Here is a 5,951-nt window from a genome sequence, read left to right as displayed (position 1 = left end):
TTTACTTCTAAAAATATATTAAATACGTAAAAAAAATATTTTTTTATTAAAAAAATATTTTTTATCAACTTAATGACGCCCAAACAAGCACTTAAAACAAATCTCTAAATAATGACATGAAAAATTGATCAAATTATGCTTTTTTAGTGAATATGTAACTAATGAATCTCATAAATATTCTCCAACTTGACAAGTTAAAAATTAATTTGTTGTGGATCGAAATTTTATTATTTAAGAGATTAGGGTTTAACTTGTTAATATTTAAAATATGTTCTGATATTTTGTATACCAAATTGAGATACACACAATATAACTATTTTGACTATTAATTTATTTCAGAAGTGATTTTGAATAAAAAAAAATACGTGTATATTAAAAATTAGCTATTAAATCAGTTGTCATGTATTTGTATATAAATATTAAGGTTAAATATAATTTTAGTCCCTATAATTTTTTTTGAAAATCAAACGCCCATAATTTTTTATTTTAAAATTGCCTTAACGTTGAATTTTATTTTAAAATCATCATTTTGCTTAAATTTTAAAATTTTTTACTAAATCATTCCTAAAAAGATAATTATAAAATAAAAAAGAGAGAGAAGCATGGGAGAAAAAGAATAATATAAAGAAAAAGAAAAGATGACAATGTCTGAAACTATCCAACACTATCGTCTTGTTACTGCTCTTTCTATTATAATTACCGTCGAGCAAAAGAACAATGGAAAGATAGACTAAGATAAGAGATAGAGGAACAAAGAGAGATAGCACTCGAGAAGATTAACAACAAAGCAAGAATCGAAGAGAGAGATGTAGAGAAAGAAGAAGGTGGCAATGACGCTAATGAGAGAGGATGCATTCGCCATCGCTATTTCTATAGCAGAGTTTCTGACCAAAAGAGAAGAAGAAAGAGAAAGGAGAATGCGAATGGAGAGATAGGGAGAAAGGATAAGTTTACAACCATGCTTCACATCTGTTCTACCATTGTTACTCGATGTTGTATGAGCTCACCGGGTCATTGAGTTTCACCTTAACATTAACAATGTTAGAGAATAAATTAGAATTAATATTAGATCAATTAGTATCATTTATATTTATATAGCATATCTGTATATTAATTATTGGATTGTATACGTTTATTACTCTGATTTTTCTAGCACCTATATATACCCCTTGTACATTGTACTTTTCCACAACCTGAATAATACACTCTTTTTTATTACTCTTTTGTTACTAACATGGTATCAGGAGCATATGTTCTTTTTTTTTCATGTAAATTCGTTTGTAGCCCCTTTGTTTCTTCTCCTCCAGCAGTGTTCTTTAGCCTCGTTTTTCGTTCTTTTTCCGATGCTTTGGTTCGTCATAACCGTTCTCACCATATTCGTCTCGTCGTCGTGATTCTAACGCATCCAGATTCGCCATCATCCGCCGCCGGACGCACCGCCACGCGCCGCTAGAATCTTCCTGCCCACATCCATTGTTCTCCTGACCAGACGCTTCAGCAACCGTTGGATCTTTGGTAACGATTGCATGGTCCACAAGCTTCCACGTGTCGCGCCGCAACCTTCCCAGCAACCCGCGTATGACCCGGTCCGACCCGTTGTTCGAACCCGCGTTCCAGCCACCCTCCAGTGTGTCTTGTCCCTCCATTCTGACGTCACCACGTGTTATCGCTTGCTGACGTGGCTGCTAACGTGGCAGACAGTGGGACCCTCCCTAAGATTTTTTGGTGAGCTCTTTCCGATTTTGCACTCTATTTTTCTCCTTTTCTACTCCAAAATTGCAGTTTTCTCTCCTCTCTTTGATCTCTGTATCTACTATTATGGAAAAGTAAGATATTTTTGCTCCCACAAACAAGAAGGGTAAATTCTGTTGAAACGATAACCGTTCCGGGCACCTCTTCTCCGACTATCCTTCTGTTGAATGTCGCACATGCCACCAAAAAGGTCATATTAGCTACCATTGTTCACAACTGTTCTGCCATTATTGCAAGCTCTTGGGACATTTGATTACTACCTGTCCTACTCGCCCACCACGTCCTGATCAAATCAAGTATCATTCTCGTTCCAACTTCTCCAATATTGTGCCTGCTTCTGCTGTTGTTGCTACTACTGAATCTACCACTTCTGCTCCTCTCAACCCGTCTCCTGTCTCTCTATCTGATATTGGGTATCTTCTTCAGCGTCTTCTCTCACTTTCTGGTAATACTCCTGCTACTTTTTCGACTCCTCCAGGTAATTCTAAATGGTATTTTGACTCAAGTTGATTTAATCACATGTCTCCGTTGCGTAATCTTTTCTCGTCCCTGTTTACCACTTCAAATGTACCTTCTGTCAATACTGCTAATGAATCCCTCTTGCATGCAACACACAAGGGTACTATCTCCCAATCGACTCTTAATCTTCCTGATACTTATTATATTTTCAAATTGAACTTTAATCTTATTTCTGTTGGTCAACTTGTTGATCTGGGTTTTTATATCACTTTTTCCATTTCTAGTTGTCGTGTACAAGATCGTCAGACATGACAAATCATCGAGACTAGATGTAAGGTCAGAAGGTTGTTTGAACTCGAGAATCTTCGTATTCCTCCTGTGCCAAATCTCTGTGCTACTTCTTCTTCATTACCCTTCACTTATGGCATCAACGTCTTGCCCACAGCTCCTTAGAAAAATTGCGTCCTCTTGTGTCTCAGGGTGTTTTGGGTTATGTTCCTAATGAGTCTTTTCATTGCATTTCTTGTCAAACTGCCAAATAACCTGCTTTATCTTTTCACAATAATTCCTCTCTTACTTGCTCTCCTTTTGATCTTATCCACTATGATGTTTGGGGTTCCGCTCCCACCGCTTCTATGAGAGGAGCTTGATACTTTGTCGTTTTCATTGATGATTATTCACGCTTTACTTGGATTTATTTGATGACTAATTACCATGAGTTACCTCAGATTTATATTAACTTTGCCACTATGATTAAAACTCTGTTTTCCAAGGTCATTAAGGTTTTTCGACGCAATAATGCTATGGAATACCGTGATTCCAAACTTTTAACCTTTTTTTGCAGAACATGGTACTTTTTCTGAGTTTTCTTGTCCTGCTACGTCTCAACAAAATGGACGAGCTGAACGCAAACACCGTCACATTCTTGACTCTATTCATGCAATGCTTCTTTCTTCTTCGTGTCCTGAGCGTACTTGGGGTGAAGCTGTTATCACTACTGTTCATGTTATCAATAGATTCCCTTATTCTATTCTTGGTAACGTTATTCCCTTTGAGCGTCTTTATCATACCTTTCCTGATTACAGTTCTCTTCGAGTTTTTGGTTGTGTCTATTTTGTTCTTCTTTAGCCTCACGAACATAGTAAACTTGAACCTCGGACTCGTATATGTTGTTTTCTTGGTTATGGCACTGAACACAAGGGTTATTGTTGTTGGGATCCTCTCTCTAAACATATTCGTATATCTCATCATGTTGTATTTTGGGAGCATCACATGTTTTCTCGGTTCTCCACCTTTAAGTCCATTCCTCCTACTCAGTCACCTTTTTTTCACTAACCCCAATGTTGATCTTCTACCTAGTGATGATTTTACAAGTTCTATCTCGAGTCACCCTCTACAGTCTCCTGTTCTTCTGCCTTCTCCATCTCCCGATAATTTCAGATCGGACAACGATCCTACTCCTATCGTCATGCCTCCTCGTTCCACTCATTCTTCTAGGGTAAGAAATATGCCTTCTCATCTTCTTGATTATCATTATTTTTCTACTATTTTTCATTAACATGAACCTCAATCATTCCGAGAAGCCTCCATAAATCCAAATTGGCAACAAGTAATGCAGGAAGAAATACAGGAACTTGAGAAAGCACACACTTGGGATTTGGTTGATCCTCCTTCTAATAAGAAAGTTGTGGAAAGTAGATGGATATACAAGATCAAGACTCGCTCTGATGGTTCTATTGATCGTTATAAGGCACGTTTGGTTGCTCAAGGTTGTACGTAAGAGTATGGTATTGACTATGAAGAGACTTTTGCTCTTGTTGCTCGTCTCACATCTGTTCGAGCTCTTCTTGCCATTACTGCGATAAAAAAAGGTCTCTCAGTAAGATGAACGTGAAGAATGCATTTCTTAATGGAGATTTGAAAAAGAATGTCTATATGAAACCCCATCCGGGTTATCCTTGTCCTTCTAGCAAAGTTTGTCTCCTTCGCAAGGCACTTTATGGTCTTAAGCAAACTCCTTGCGAATGGTTTGACAAGTTCAGCACCACTATATGTAATCTCGGTTTCACTTGCAGACCTCATGAGAATGCTCTCTTTATTCGTAAAAGTGAACGTGGAGTTGTTCTTTTGCTTTTGTATGTTGCTGACATGATCATTACTAGAAATGATGTTGATGGTATCTCTGATCTCAAAGCCTCCCTTCACCATATTTTTTAGATGAAAGATCTTGGTTCTCTCAGTTATTTTCTTAGTCTCGATGTCATATCCACAAATGATGGTATTGGTATCTATCTCTCTCAAGCTAAGTATGCTTTGGATCTTCTTGCTCGAGCTGGTATTACAGATAGTCGCACTGAGTCTACTCCTCTTGAGCCTAATGTTCGTTTTACTCCTATGGATGGCACTATTTTGGATAATCCTACTCTTTATCGGTAGTTAGTTGGAGGACTAGTCTACTTAACTATCACCCAACCAGACATTGCCTATCCGGTTCATGTTCTCGGCCAATTCTTGTTAGATCCTCGTACTACTCACTATGTGGCAGTTCTTCACGTTCTTCGCTATATCAAAGGCACCCTATGTCATGGCCTTTATTTTTTTGCTCATTCATCTTTATCCCTTTAGGCGTACTCAGATGCTGATTGGGCTGGTGATCCCATTGATCATCGTTCTATTATTGGTTATTGTTTCTTTCTTGGCGACTCTCTCATTTTCTGACGAGCTAAGAAGCAAACGTTCACTGCTCGATAAAGCATGGAAGATGAATACCGTGCTCTCGCTAACACCATTGCTGAGGTTATCTCGATTCGTTGGCTTCTCAAAGACTTGGGTGCACCGCAATCGTCCCCCATTGATAGTTTTTGTGACAACCGCAGTGCTATTCAGCTTGTCCATAATGATGTGTTTCATGAACGCACCAAACACATTGAGATTGATTGTCACTTTGTTCGGCAACGCATCCTTATTGATGATGTTCGTCTCATCGCGGTTGGATCACTGAATCAGACTGCTGATATCTTCACGAAAGCTCATCATCCGACTCGTTTTCAGACTCTGGTATCCAAACTCAAGATGGTATCCTTAACTCCCACTTGAGTTTGAGGGGGGATGTTAGAGAATAAATTAGAATTAATATTAGATCAATTAGTATCATTTATATTTATATAGCATATGTATATATTTAATTATAGGATTGTATACTTTTATTACTCTGATTCTTCTAGCACCTATATATACCGCTTGTACATTGTACTTTTCCACAACTTGAATAATACATTCTTTTAAATTACTCTCTTATTTCTAACAAACAACAATAATATTTAACTTATTTTAATTTAAAAAAAAACTATGAGAAAGAAAGAGAGTAGGGGATGATTTTGATGTTGACGAAGATCTAGATGATGGTAGTATATGTAATGAGTGGAATGAAGATGATGATAAAGAAGATTGTTAGAGAAATGTGTTGGTAGTGGACGAAGAAGAAGAGAAATTAGAAAAAAATTGGAGAAGATAGTTATATTTTTAAACATAATTATTATTTTTGTTAAGAAATGTATTTTGGTCCAAATAATAATTTTAAAATAAAATTCAATGTTATTACGTTAGAAATAATTTTAAATAAAAAAATTTTAGGGACGATTTTGATTTTCGACCACAATTATAGAGACAAAAATTATACCTAATCATACATATTATGTAGTTTAATTCATATTTAATAGGTATTTTATATTTTCATAATA

This window comes from Arachis ipaensis, chromosome B06 (assembly GCF_000816755.2).
Source record: "Arachis ipaensis cultivar K30076 chromosome B06, Araip1.1, whole genome shotgun sequence".
NCBI classification, from domain to species: domain Eukaryota; kingdom Viridiplantae; phylum Streptophyta; class Magnoliopsida; order Fabales; family Fabaceae; genus Arachis; species Arachis ipaensis.
Note: the sequence above shows the minus strand (reverse complement) of the source record.